The sequence below is a fragment of the Hordeum vulgare genome, chromosome 3H (genome assembly GCF_904849725.1).
Source record: "Hordeum vulgare subsp. vulgare chromosome 3H, MorexV3_pseudomolecules_assembly, whole genome shotgun sequence".
Lineage (NCBI taxonomy): Eukaryota > Viridiplantae > Streptophyta > Magnoliopsida > Poales > Poaceae > Hordeum > Hordeum vulgare.
In genome coordinates this window covers 18,991,674-19,007,943 of record NC_058520.1, presented here as the reverse complement: position 1 = coordinate 19,007,943, position 16,270 = coordinate 18,991,674, and positions in this window count along the sequence as shown.

Below are 16,270 nucleotides of genomic sequence, written 5' to 3'. Positions count from 1 at the left end.
TGGAAACATTATGTTTTATCTAATCCCACAATTGCTGGCAGACCCAAGTATTTATCACAGCGTTGGAGTTGCCAAAGATTCTATTAATGAGAAGCAAGCCACATGGAGTCATCGTCAATGAAAGCTACGGCGTGGGAATATTTAAAGCAGAGGTGCTGACATTTTTTCGGGGTTCATATTCCCAGTGGGCGCTTCACTATTTTCTTTTGGTTTTCATAGCATGGTAGGCTAGAGTCAAGTCAAGTCAACCCATTCTTATCTACGCATCATTTCAGATCTCACTGGGTTAGTTTCTATAGTATAAATCAAGCTGAGGCTAGCTAGCAAGGAAATATATTAAATGGAGTTAGATCTCATGCCATACTCATGCAATGTGTGACTGCATATAGTCCACTATATAAAGATCACAATGTAGCTACACAAGCATCAGAAACATAAGGGTTGTATATTTTAAGTAAGTACACAACAATTCATTCTAATGGGTGTCCAACCACTACCTCATGAGATTGCATAAACTCTATGTACATCAATCCTAAATAGGAAAAGGAGGCATCGAGAAATGAGAAGAAACCACATCATTTGGAACTTAAAAGAAGAAGCTTGGAGTTAGTACATTGAAGTGGTTCCTTAGAACCAGGAAACAGTGAGAAATGACCATGTAAATAAAGAACACAAAATTAAGAGTGAAAAAATAAAACTCCATTTGGTTCTTTGTGTAGATTATAGATTGATGTATTTTTTAATAAACATTTACAAATATGTAGAAGACATGTGCGATGCACATTTGGCAAAAAGAAAAACTTGCTTTTTTTCACAGGAAGAAAGTGTTGCTTTTTTATTGGTTAAAATTTTTATGCTTGTGGGTGTATATAATGATATGCAACATTATTTAGTTTATTTTAGGCACATATATTATTTAGTTCATATTTAAAAGCGACTCCAAAAGGCTTTCCACTTACAAACCACATGTACATTACATGAACCCATCAATTGGATAAACTACAAAAAAGAACTTAGTTTCTAGGGGTTATCTCGACTCGGTATTAGCCCGTGCATATCAAAACTCTAGAACAATGAAATTGAAGATACCGTAATTACGAAGGACCATGGACTCCCCGAGAAAGAAAAAAATTGAGCTAGGGACTTCAAAACTGCTACAATTGCTTCAGCTTTACTAAATTTCAAAAGGATTCCAAAAATCTCTTCGAGTTCCCATCAATATACGTATATGGGAAGCCTTAATCGAGCAACATTTTTATTAAGTGGCGTTCTTTATTGACAGAGATGAAAATGAAATGTTTGGATGACGTGAATGAACCTGTTGTAAATTTATTTAAATTCTTAATAATTTTTCTATCGATACTTGAAACTTTCACTCGCGTTGCACATCTACAACCGAACCCAGCTAATACACCCCCATATACGTCCGCAAATGTGTGACCTCGGGCCGCACTGGAGGGCCCCTCAAATGTCCTTATGTACACCCAAACTCCCCGTATCAAAACCGGCCACCAAGATTGCAATCGCTATCCTCAGTTGAATAAAATGCTCCAATCTATGGACGCTTAGTGAATTAAGATGGGAAGGCTTAATCAAGAATTTTTTTATATGATATTATGGGTTTAAGAGATATGAAAATGGCATGTTTGGGCGACGTCTCTACCATAAGTCATTCAAAACTTTGGTTGATGTTTATGAACCTCCTGTAAATTATTTTCAAATCCTACATATATTTTTTCCAGTCACATTAGGGACTTTTGAATTTTTTCTGAACTATAGTAGATAACATCTGAACTTCTTCCTACCATATTTTTCCAATATACTAGAATTAATAAATAAAACAAGACTCTTCAAGGCACAAGTCACAAATCATCTCATGAGAGATGATCCCGCCTGGACCGTCGATCTAGCGCATCCTTGCACCATTGTGGGGTCCAACCGTCATAGAGACTTCGTGGTAATATGTATGATTTTGGGATTTTTTTTGTAGAGGCAAGGCACATGTGGAAGAAGATCTAGGTACGGGATATGAAACAATGAAATTCTGCCCAGGTTTGGGCTCGTTGTTCCAGGGATAACACCCTACTCGTACTAGATGTTTCTTTTGCGTGAACGATGCGGTTACAATATAATGTACAAATGATTTAATGGGTCTGGGCAATTCTAATGACCATTTTTGGATTCTATTTTAAATTTAAATTATATGGGCACTAGTGAAGAAATGGCTAACCACAACTTACGTTGGTGGCGCGCCGTTTCGCACCAATGTCATCACTAGTATTTTCAATTAGTGTTGGTGTGGGCTAAATTCGTACGTCATAGCTATTATTTTAGGGCTGGCATGACACATTAGACCCGGCGTTGCACATTCAGGCCCATTAGGCTCACGCCAGCATTAGTTCGTTTTAGCAGCCTGACGTAGGAAAAAAGTTATATTTTGTCCCCAATTCCACCGGCCCGTGCTCCTCTCGACCCCCCCCCCCCTCGACGCCGCCTGACGGGTCCCCGTCTCTGCCCGAGGCAGACCTGCCACACACCGCCCCGTCGACGCCGCCCGTCTCCGCCCGATGTCGCTCATCGCTGGCCGACACCATCCCGTCGAGGTATGGAAATACATGCATCTCATTTGCTTCAAAAATATGTTAATTCAAAATGATTCGTAGCTCAACATGCCAATCCATTTGGACAGCTTTTTTCATGACTAAATGTCGCGCGACGAGATTGCCAAAATTAGGTCAAAATTTATCACCTGATACTATAAGAGTTACCATACTTTTCATATGCTCTTATCAACATCAATTTTTTCTCAATTGGGTGTGTTGGAAACTATTTTAAGCTTGAAAGTTACAAAACGATTAGCTTTTGATTTATCAAACAGTTCAAGAGTAGTTATCAACTTCGAAACTTCAGGATGCGTCTGTTGGGAGTTACAGAACTACTCGCATAAATTTATTGGATACTCAAACTATATCTTGCCCAACCAATCATGTTAGTACTTTACTTTTGTGGTGTATGATTGTGACCTATATAATTACGTAACTAAACTTTAATTGCTTTTAGTTGTTCTTATAGCTGTAACATGGGTAGCTAGATAAACTACATAATTTACCTAGATGTTCTTGGATGTTAGGAAACTATATGACTAGCAATAGTGGGAGTAATTTAGGGGCTGCTTGGTTTGTGAAAATTTTTGCTAGGCTAAAGTGTGACAAGCCAAACTATGGTAAACACCAAACACATGCCAACTAAATTGTGTTGTCCTAGTGTTTGTACTATCTTATATGGCAACTGTGACTTTCTAAGAAGTTTTCAACTATAGTTTTACAAGTAATATGTAATGGCTTCATCAACATATTTTTTGTAGTAACTTAGTTCTTTTTGTAGTAGATTAGTTCTTTTTTGTAGTAACTTAATTAAACCAAATTACTTGTTTTTTGTTTGATGCTACAACATGGCCAACTCTAGCATCTGGATAGGCTCCTCTGACCACTGGTCGGGGTATGCCAAAGATAAAGGCAACATGAGCACCAACCAGGTAATTACGGTTACAAAAGAACATGCATGAGCATTGCAAACATCCATATATCTAACCATTAATTAATTGTTGATGATTTGAAACCCTTGTCAGGCATATGTTGTTGGGGAACGTCGCATGGGAAACAAAAATTTCCTACGCGCACGAAGACCTATCATGGTGATGTCCATCTACGAGAGGGGATGAGTGATCTACGTACCCTTGTAGACCGTACAGCAGAAGCGTTAGAGAACGCGGTTGATGTAGTGGAACGTCCTCACGTCCCTCGATCCGCCCCGCGAACAATCCTGCGATCAGTCCCACGATCTAGTACCGAACGGACGGCACCTCCGCGTTCAGCACACGTACAACTCGACGATGATCTCGGCCTTCTTGATCCAGCAAGAGAGACGGAGAGGTAGAAGAGTTCTCCGGCAGCGTGACGGCGCTCCGGAGGTTGGTGATGATCTTGTCTCAGCAGGGCTCCGCCCGAGCTCCGCAGAAACGCGATCTAGAGGAAAAACTATGGAGGTATGTGGTCGGGCAGCCGTGAGAAAAAGTCGTCTCAAATCAGCCCTAAAACCTCCGTATATATAGGTGGGAGGGAGGGGAGGAGGCAGCCTCAAAACCTAAAGGTTTGGCCGAAATTGGAGGTGGAGGAGTCCTACTCCAATCCTACTTGGAGTAGGATTCCACCTTCCCACTTGGAAACTCTTTCCACCTTGTGTTTTTTCCTTCTCAAACCTTATGGGCCTTAGTGGGAACTTATTCCAGCCCACTAGGGGCTGGTTTATCTCTTCCCATAGCCCATGAGACCCCTTGGGGCGTGACACCCCTCCCGATGGTCCCCGGCACCCCTCCCGGCACTCCCGGTACACTACCGATGAGCCCGAAACTTTTCCGGTAATGCACGAAAACCTTCCGGTAACCAAATGAGGTCATCCTATATATCAATCTTCGTTTCCGGACCATTCCGGAAACCCTCGTGACGTCCGTGATCTCATCCGGGACTCCGAACAACATTCGGTAACCAACCATATAACTCAAATACGCATAAAACAACGTCGAACCTTAAGTGTGCAGACCCTGCGGGTTCGAGAACTATGTAGACATGACCCGAGAGACTCCTCGGTCAATATCCAATAGCGGGACCTGGATGCCCATATTGGATCCTACATATTCTACGAAGATCTTATCGTTTGAACCTCAGTGCCAAGGATTCATATAATCCCGTATGTCATTCCCTTTGTCCTTCGGTATGTTACTTGCCCGAGATTCGATCGTCAGTATCCGTATACCTATTTCAATCTCGTTTACTGGCAAGTCTCTTTACTCGTTCCGTAATACAAGATCCTGCAACTTACACTAAGTTACATTGCTTGCAAGGCTTGTGTGTGATGTTGTATTACCGAGTGGGCCCCGAGATACCTCTCCGTTCACACGGAGTGACAAATCCCAGTCTTGATCCATACTAACTCAACTAACACCTTCGGAGATACCTGTAGAGCATCTTTATAGTCATCCAGTTACGTTGCGACGTTTGATACACACAAAGCATTCCTCCGGTGTCCGTGAGTTATATGATCTCATGGTCATAGGAACAAATACTTGACACGCAGAAAACAGTAGCAACAAAATGACACGATCAACATGCTACGTCTATTAGTTTGGGTCTAGTCCATCACATGATTCTCCTAATGATGTGATCCCGTTATCAAGTGACAACACTTGCCTATGGCCAGGAAACCTTGACCATCTTTGATCAACGAGCTAGTCAACTAGAGGCTTACTAGGGACAGTGTTTTGTCTATGTATCCACACAAGTATTGTGTTTCCAATCAATACAATTATAGCATGGATAATAAACGATTATCATGAACTAAGAAATATAATAATAACTAATTTATTATTGCCTCTAGGGCATATTTCCAACATATGTACCAGCTGGTTCGCCTTCTCCAGCACCCGTTGTGCAGCAGACATGTGATGTGGACGTGCTCAATCACAAGTTGATCGCGTCATGTCAGTCTACCATCAAGGCCCTGCCGGAGTTGAATGGCTCCCTAAAGAAGCAGAAGGACAAGATTAGACAACACAATTGTCTACCATAAGATTTTCAATTTCGAACCTTAGGTCGAGTCGTTGAACCTTGATATAAGCGAGCTCAAGAAGGAAATAGAAGTCGTGAAGAAAGAGAAAACTCAACTGAAGACGGAGAAATCCCATTACCTCATGGAGGGGCAAATGAGTAGGAATAAGCTCCCTGACCCTAAGTTAGTCCTTACAGGAAAATAGGTAATGTCGAGAAGGGCAGATAGATACATGTGAAGTTGCTACATCTATTTTGTGAATTAGGTATGCTATGTTTACTTTGTGAAGCTGGTACTATCTTTTGTAAATTGCTGACAGGTTTAGTTTGTGAAGCTAGTAGGATCTTTTGTGAATTGCTGACACGTTTAGTTTGTGAAGCCGGCGTATTGTTTTTATGAGATAAGTATGGCATTGCAGTCGTGCAACCCTGTCCAGCGCCATAGGTATTTAAAATACTCCCGGCGTTGTCTCCAACGTCACCACTAAATTCTAACGATGGCATCATATTGGTGGTGTAGGGTGTCTACGCCAGCAAGGCCATTTTTCCCATGCCATAGCTAGGCTTTTCTGCACAAGTGAGGGTTGGCGAAGCAAAGAATACAATGGTATAACAGTTGAGTAATGGTAACAGTGCAATTAAGTTGTTAGTTAGTAGGGTCTTGTTGATGTTATGGTGTAATTGGGGTTTTCTGAGGTTGTTGGTGACATCAATCTTATCTGCCATTCAACCAGATGAATGTCATGATGCGATTTATCCAAAGTGATCTTAAGGATGATGGCCCAGCTGAGTGACTTGCATGAAGAAGACTTGCCGACGAGGGCCTACTTGGTCATAGCCTCAATAGGGGCCTACTCGGTGGATCCCACAATCATACATCAATCCTAAATAGGAAAAGGAAGCATTCCTAAGCATTGTTGCCTGATTTCTCTATATGAACTCTAAAGGATCATATTAGTAAAATATGTTGCCACTTCTTTAGCATTGGTGCCTAACAAAATCACCCATGCTTCAATATTAGTACCACTGACATCCTAGCTAAGCAACTATTCGTGCACATGTTGTCTACAAGATCTAAAATGGTGTTTGCTATATCTTATGAGACGGTCCCTTCATATTGTTTTCAAAAATGAAACTTGATGCTTCTTTACAAAATTAACCTTGTAATCTTTACCTAATACTAAAGCGACTATCACTTCTGCCCGCTCACCGTCATGGTGTTTTCACAAAAAATCCCCTGCTATTTCAGTTAAGCAACCCGCGGTCCTCCAAATAAGTCAACGAACGGGTACGTGCGAGAGAGAAGAATAAAAAAACATCCATCCTCATTACCGTGCCTCCCGATCCCGTCTCTAGCCCGTCGCCACCTTCGACCACGCCCAACTCCGCACCGCCTCCCTGCGCGCCGCCACCACCTACCCTACCGGTGCTCGCGGCCTTCCACCGTCGGTGCACCTCCATCCTCTATTGTCGCCGCTGCGCCCCCATCCTCCTCCCCTCGGTGCTCGTCCTCTCCCTGCTGTCGACGAATCTGACGAGGTCGGCAGGATCCACCACATCTCGCATGATGCCCGACCCTAGCGACGAAACCAATAACTGGCTCCCTCCACCAGGTTCGTTCTCTCACAAAGTGTTTTTTTAGATCAAGACCGAGAGATATTCGAGGGGGTTTGACAGGGGCGACAACGGTGGGGCGTTGGACATGTGTGGCGGCATGGTGGGAGCATGGGGAGGGGCTCCGTGATGTTGGAGGCGACCCGCGCCGTAGACAAGCCCTACTACCGCCTTGGATATACCATATGTGATCCTACTAATTTACTATTACATTTACAGATTCGTGTTTATGTGTAATCACCATTCAAATAATGATAGTAGCGGTGCGTCATTTTTTATGCATATCTTTTTAGTTACAATAGTGCATTAGGTGAAAATTATATCCCATTGATGAACTTTGAATGAAGGTTTGACCCAAAAAAATAGGAAGATTAGCATTAGCACACTCTTAATGAGGCTATTTCATGAAAAACAATATCACCATTGAAGTGCAGGAGCCAGGTGTGGGTGTTGTCGTAAATAGTTCATAGTTAGAAGTGTTGATTATTTGCATTGCATTTTTCCTTGCAATCATCTGAACTGTCTTATGGCGATCATTGATGCTTTAATTGCAGTAGTAGTAGGCAGCTTCGTAGCGCTTGACACCCCCAATACGAACCCTGCTCGGCGCCCTCTTCGCCCATCGATTTCCTTCACTTCAAGCATTCCATTGTGGGTGGGTTGAGATGACGCAGAGTGACAAGCATGGTGGCAGTAGTCCCATGCAGTCCTATGCAAGTTATGCGTCTTTCCGGGTCTCTGGTTAGAATTTTCTCAAGCTGGACATCAACACCTAGCACGTCGGAGCGTTTTTCAAAGGCTGGTGTGGTGGATTCTATAAACTCGAGCTGATCAACACCAACTCTGCATATATTATAAGTTCATTACTGCGTTCAATGCACAATGCTTCTGCCACCGCCAAGATCAGCCTGAAGGTACAACACACATACCCTCTATAAGTTCTATATACACACACTATCAGATCCAATAAATTGGCCAGGCTTTAGTATGTGATGTGCACCTTTAGTATGTGATGTGCACCAGATCAATTAATTTGCCTGATTGAAACTGTTGTCTCTCTGTAAACACAACAATCTATGAAATGTGTGTTTACTAAATGTCCGTAAATCTGCAAAGTAGCTTGACTATTCCACGCTTTAGCACTCACATATTGAATGCTTTCTTCAAGGTGTAGTTTATGAAATAAAGAAGAATTTAAATTTTGCCTTTCTGCTTGATATTTGTAGAAATTTGTACTTAATCCTTGATATGTGGTCTGAGAGAAAGCCCGATGATGGGTGAAGTGTTTGTAGATAATCTGCAGTATTTTGTAGTAGATAGTTATATATATTTTTTTGTGTGAATTCTATTAAAACAAATAACTCGGTTGTATGTGGATCATTCATCCCAGTGCCAGTCTATTTTGTAAATTTAAGTTGCTTGTTACTTGGTCAGAAATTTCTAGGCTATAATCGTAAAAAAAACTGTTTCTACATGACAAACGTTCATGACTTCAACGCGTACCTTCCATCTCCTTGATGGATTTATTCACATAGTCCAATGTACTTACGCTACTCTCTATCGCACATGAGAATAGCAAAAAGATTTATGTTCAGTTCACAAAACAACATAGTACCTTTGTTGCATTAGTCATGTTTGTGTTTTTGTGCACCCTTAGATTTATATATGTTCACTTATCGGTATTTAATATTTCCATGTAAATCTTGACATTGTGTAAGGCATGCGTGCTTTAATCCCACGTATGATAATCCTAATAACAAACATGTGCCATGTTTCTTCATAATTTGGCTCACGTAATGTGCTTATGTAAGAATTCCTGGTTTGCTCATGTGGACAATATAGGTTACAGATCTATGGAGTTGTACATTGGTTGCTTATATAGCTTTAATTTCCTTTATTAGAATTTGGAAATGAATCAGTATTGGATAGGACATTGCTCAACTAAGTTATGAATGTACTGCTGACACTGTGCTTTTCAACCCCGTACGTGGTTGTCTCTCTAGTCGCAGGGTCATGACCTCTCCATGCAAGTATTTCTCGTTCTATGGTTTAGGTTTTAATAATCTACACTTACGATTACTATTTTTCTTCAAGTAAATTCTACATCTTGTTATCTCATATGAACATAATACATCATTCATGTGAAGCTTTGATCAATTCATAAAAAAGTATTTATGGTTTCTTAATATTTTTCCACTGCAGGCCAATCAAAACTGCATGCCAAACACTAACCACAGAGTCACCCAAGGGAGCTTTAAATTGAAGGAAGTGCCGCTACTTGGAACATAGTTTCAGTTTTTATAGGTAATGTTATACTTGTAAGACTTTTTTTCAAATTGATGCAGAACAATTGCGACCCTCAGATATGCATGATTGAAAAATGAGATATACAGATGAAAAGTCAGTGCTAATGGTCCTTTCATGTCTTTTTGTTTGTTTTTGCTCATGGATTTTGTTTCCTTCAATTGATGTCGTGGTTACTGGAAGCTAGAAAGAAGTTGCCACATAATTTGCAATATCAAGCAAAGCTACAGAGAAATACAAACACGGTAGATAATCCTTTCACTATGGATGGTATTGTATTTAATCCTTCAAAGATTGTGGGCGTATTGAAAGATCAAGATTCTGGAAATAAGATCATGTTTTATTCTTAATGCAACATGTGGGAGTTTCCTTGTAGCTAACTTACTGCTCTCAGTCTGTCATGCTTGTGTTCAGTATGATTTAGAAATCAATAAATCTATGATGCTATTTAGATAGGAAACAATTATTCATGCTTTAATCGTACATAGTGGTCGAAGAATGAGCTACCCCTAGAGAGGAATTTAAGCGCTTGCCGTGACACACTAAAAGGCAGTCCTCGTGTTTTGTCGGTAGTAACGCACGGGCACATTTACTAGTAACTTTAATATGCCTACTTGAAATTTGATACCTAGGTACTAAATTTTGATTATGTGATATTGTGTGTGTGTGTATGTGAATTTTCTCCTTTTATATAACTAGGCATTTCATTATGATAATGATTGGACAATGAATCAAACCCAATTTGGGTACGTTGTAGTTTTATGGCTACATTTCTAACAATGGTCTACAACCGAAGCTCACAATAATGTGAGATCAACTTATGTAGTTAATCATTAAGACTTTCTAGTGTAGAGCCATGCACATGAACCAAACTATTTTAATTTATTTATGGTGCCAACTCTGATTTAATTAAATATATATATGTTGAAACCATCCAACTATATGCCAAGCTAGTAAATACATTAATTGGGGATTCCTTCCATGTCACACTCATGCAATTTGTGGCTACATATAGTCCAAGGTATAGAAATCACAATGTAGCTACACAATGCATCGAAAGCATAAGGGATGTATGTTTCATAGTTAATACACAACAGTTCACTCTAGTGGGTGACCAACCACTACATCATGAGATTGCATAAACTATATGTTCATCAATCCTAAATAGGAAAAGGAGGCACTCAGAAATGAGGACAAGCCACAAGGCTAAGAACAGGAACGACTTGTGTGGGATGCGCTACGTAGAAGCAGTCTCCAAGAATCAGGCAATAGTGAGAAATCACTATGTGGACAAAAGGGCAAAATTATGAGTAAAAGGAACCTTTTCATTTTGTCTCTTTTGTGAAGATTATATAGTAAAATTATCAAATATGTACAAGAAATCTAGATGTACTGACATCAAAACAAGCATTGCCTCTTCTCTTCGTGGGATGAAAAATTATTGCTCTATATTGCTAAAAATTGTATGTTGGTGCAAGATGTGTATAACTCTTATGATGCATTATTTGCTTTATTTTGTAGAAGTGACTACATGATTTTAACCGAATTTTAAAAGGTTTCTAGGTACCTCTTGGAGTCTCCATGAACATTATAATGGAGTATATGGGAAGGCTTAATTTAGAACATATTTTGAAAAAATATTTTGATGTTTTGGGTCCAATAGAGATGGAAATGGCATGTTTGGGTGACATTTGTGAACATGATGTAAATTCTTTTAAACCCTTATAATCTTTCTACTCACTGTAGAAGGCTTTAGATCAAGCATTGCATGCTAAACTAAAGTAGAATACATGATATATGGACATTTTCAGTCATATGTTTCCAAGACACTAGAATTAATCAACAACACAACATTGTTGAAGTCATAAATCATACCATGCATTTCCCTCACTCAATTTCACGTTCTGAACTCTCAATCCTTTCTTTCTTCTTCTTCCAGGAATGTGTTTTATTCTTTCTCCTGAACACATTCACACATCAACCGCAGGCAGAGTCATGCACCGGTCATGTCCATCATCAGCTCCTCCTTTGGCGTCCGGGTAATCTTCGACGGTCTTATTGTAGGTGTACCGCCTAGCAATGAGAAGCATTTAACACTCCTTTATAATGTTGTTCGCGATGTTCTATACCTCGATCATGTTTCAGAGCAGCATTCATATGGTCATCCAGTAAAGGTCGGACTTCGAAACACACAGGAATCCACAAGGGACAACTTAACTATGCAACTCTTTGTTCACATGTTGCCTAGAAGATCTAACGGGGTATTTTCTAGGGCTTACGAGCCAGTCCTTTCATATTGTTTCTGAAAATGAAAAACCAATGCCTCTTTACAAAATTTTCCTTGTATAATATGTCCGTTTGAAAACTGATACTGGGGTACTAAAGTTCGATTCTGCGATTTTGTGTGTGTGTGTCAAGTTGCTCCTGTTATGTAACTTGGCATTTCATTATGACGATGCTTGGACAATGAATCAAACCAAATTTGGGTACACCTGTGGTTTTATGGTACATTTCTAACCATGGTCTACAACCGAAGCTCACAATAATGTCAAATCAACCAATGTTGTTCATCATTAATATTTTCTGGTGTATTTGAGATTGTGAGCCGTGTACATAAACCAAACTATTCTAATTTATTTATGGTAACAATATATCTTGAAATCAACCAACTCCATGCAAGGCTGTAACTATATTAATTGGACTGGCTCCCATGCCATACTCATGCAATTTGTGGGTACATATAATCCACTATATAAAGATTACCATGTAGCTACACAAGCATCGAAAATATAAGGGTCATATATTTCATAATTAGTAAACAACATCATAATTAGTACACAACAGTTCATCTAGTGGGTGTCCAATCACTACATCATGAGATTGCATAAACTATATGTACATCAATCCTAAATAGGAAAAGGAAGCACCGAGTAATGAGGAGAAACCACATAGTTAAGATCTAGAACGACAGGTGTTGGATGTGCTACGTTTGAGGCAGTAAGAACCTGAGAATATTGAGAAACCACTATGTGAACAAAGAAGACCAAACTTCATTTTGTCTCTTTTATGTAGATTACATAGTAAACATTTACAAATGGGTGTACATTTGTAAATATTTTGACTAGCCATCCGATTTTTGCTTCCATATTCACTAGCCATCGATTTTGATTGCAATGCCCACCGAACTCGGGCCTTGATAGTTAGCACTCCTGACAATCTCATCCGCAGCTGCCGCTCTCACACCGCTTCTCTCTTTCGTCTCCTCGCTTGTGTCTCTCCATCTCTCTACTGCTAATTTCCTCATGTTGACGCGCGGCTGCCAACTCCCTCCCTACGCCGTGCCTATTTCACTCCATTGCTCTCCACTCTCCACACATAAAGCAAAACCAAGAGCACAAGGGTGAGGAGGAGCGGCCTGCCCCACTTTTATTAGAAACGAGGCAAAACAGCCCAGACCAGAAGTGTATCCTAGACAACTTAAAAGTTTAACGTAGGCAACCAGGGAAATAACCAACAGCAAAAGAAAAAATTCACTCCAACATACTTTGCTAGTTATTACAGAGAACAAAACTGCTGCAGGACAGACTACTATTAGAGTTCCCAAGTCATCTCCATGCAATCCTTAGGACCTCCACTCTTCTCTTGTCCAGCAGTCGGATGCGCCTTAGCAGTAGAGCAACTTGAGAGTCGACGCAGAGAACCTTTCATTGTTGCAAATGTCCACTGAGTTTCGCAAGGACGCAGTTCACATTTTCCACTTGCGCCCCTGAAAGCAACAGTCATTTTTCAGTTTCCATATAGTCCACAAGGAGGCAGCGATAACCATATTAATGACAAAAAATTTCTTCTCAAAATGCAAGAATGCAATAACATCATTAAAATTGGTAATAGTATCAATAGTGAAGCATTCAGCCACGAAGGACCAAACATGACTAGCCACCACACAATCAAACATTAAATGTTGAACAAATTCATTCTCTTCACAAAATAGACATTCCACACTTTTTCTGTCAGTTGGGCAATGCACTCTAGATGTTTGATGAATTGTTGACTTGTCGAAGCTTCAAGGTAACACAAGGGAAAAAATTCGGAAATAGTTACCAACTTTTTGGTCATTCAACACGCCAACTCTTGTTGATACTATATTAAATGATGATTGAATTCACTCGACAGATCCGTAGATTTTGGGTCAGCACCCAGCAGCTAGTCCACTTCCCCCTCTGCTTTTACGGCAGTAGAGCATCTAGATGTACATTTGACACCAAAAATTGTATTGCCTCTTCTTTCGTGGGATGGAAAAAATACCGCTTCCCTATTTACTAAAACTATATGTTGGTGCGACATGCATATAGTTCTTATAGTGTATTATTTACTTTATTTCGTAGAAGCGACTGAATTCTTTCCATAAGCAAAGCACATATATATTGCATGGACTTATTAATCGGGTAAACTACAAAAAGAAAACTGCATGAAATCTGGAAAAAAAATAGAGACACACTTTTAAAAAACAAGGCGGTTCATTATATGAGCCAAAGGGCATTTTGCGAAAAGCATAGGCACCGTAAGAACAAGTGAAGATAGTCTTTTCTTGATTTTTCAGTCGAATGGGTATCTGAGAGAATTCAGAATATCCATTGAGATAGCAAAAATAATAATTGTTGGAGTACTTTCTAGGAGTCGTCACGATGATATTGATCCTTGCCTCTCAAAACAGTACAACTCAACTGAAGCGACCGCAATTATTAAGGACCAGTGACTTCACCATGCATACAATTGACTGACTGAAATTTAAAAGCTTTCATGATACCTTCATGGGTCGCCATCCATATAGATTGGAAAGCTTAACCAAGAACATATTTTTCAAAAAGAATTGTAATGTTGTGGATTTAACCAGAGATGAAAATGGCGTATTTGTGTTACGTCCATACAACAAGTTATCCAAAACTTCGGGTGGCGTTTATGAACCTCGCTGTAAAAAACTTGGGGTGGTTCTCGAGCGCGACGGTGGTGAGCGAGAGCGCGGAGCACATGCTCCTCATGGCGTCGGGCGCCTGTGTTGGCTTAAACCCTGTCTCCCTCCGCTTAAACCCTCTCTCCCTCCTTACTCTGCACTCTCCTCTTCTTCAGATAAGTGTCGCCAGACACATTCAGTTTTGTCAGAGTCTAGCTAAACGTTCGTTTCTGTTAGCACTTTTCTCTCGTCAGTTGGTTGCGATTTGTGCGCCCTGGCTTAGTCGTAGTAGGCCCAGCTTGAAGCTCGGATCATGGGGATGGACGTGCTCAGTAGTCGAGCGCTTAGCTCGGGCATGATCGGTTGTATCCGCGATGAATAAGAGGAAAAAAAACTGAAAAGCTGCAGGGGTTTTAGCAGCACAAAACTTTCGTCAGAGTTACACACTGCTTCTCCCTCCCTGCTCTCTCTCTCGATCGCTAGAGTTTGGGCAACAATTAGCATCAGAGCGAGTTAGATCCTCTGGCCATGTCACACAAATCGGTGGGCGGAACGCCATACCAGTCACGGACTCCTCCCGCGCAGGAGCGACGGCGCTCGCTCAGTCGCGGCAGGAGTAGAACTCGGTGTGGTGGTGGCGAGGTCGTTGTTCAGCAGGTTGTGCACGAGTCCAGCAGCGGCTCCGGTGCAAACCTGTGGTTCCCGATGCTGACGCGCGGCGGGTACACGCAATGGGCGATGGTCATGGAGGTCAACCTTCAGGCCGCGTCGCTCTGGGACGCGATCGAGGACGATACCCTCCCTCGCGTCGACGACAAGAAGACCATGGCGGCGCTGCTTCGATCTACCCCGGGCGACATGCACTGCATGTTGATCGGGAAGGGATCAGCCAAGGCGGCATGGGAGGCGATCCGAGTCCAGTACCAAGGACCTGATCGCGTGCGCGATGGACGTCTGCGGTGTCTTCGAACTGAGTTCGAGACCGTGGCGTTCAAGGACGGCGAGAAGATCCAGGACTTCGCCATCCGCATCTCCAACCTCGCGGCTACACTACGCTCGCTAGGGGACACAGTCGACGAAGAAAAAATTGTGAGAAAATTCCTCTATGTTGTTCCTTCACGTTTCGCTGAGATCGCTTTCTCGATGCAAACCCTCCTCGACCATGCATCAATGACTGTCGAGGAGGTCACGGGCCACCTGCGCGCGATTGAGGAACGCATGGATGGGGACCAGGGCAGCAGCCCCGCCGGCGGGGAGCTGCTCCTCACACGGGAACAATGGGAGGCTCAGAGACGCCAGCCCCATGGTGGCAGCCCTAGCGCCAAGAACGACGATCGCGGCAAGAGAGGAGGCAACCCGCCTCCCACCTCGTCTCCACCCGGCTCAGCCCAGGGCGTGGAGAAGGATCAGTGCCGCTACTGCCGCAAGAAAGGCCACTGGGCCAGGGACTGCCGCAAGAAACAGCGCGACGAGGACGCCAAGGCAGCCAAGGGAGGTGCACCACCGCCGATGGCTGCTGCAAACCTCACCGAGGCAGAAGAGGACGGCGGTCCTGGTCTCATGATGGCGTGTGTGGAGGACGTAGACGAGGGCACATGCCACGCGGTCACCCCTGCATCAACACTGGTGACTGCGTCGTGCAACTCTGCGGTGCACAACGGCGGCCAAGTCTTCCTGAACGAAGAGAAGGCCGCCATCACACCCTCCCTCGACGGCGACCAGGGGCGACAGTCGTGGTTCCTCGACACTGGAGCCACGAACCACATGACAGGCTCCCTAGAATCCTTCGCGGAGCTGG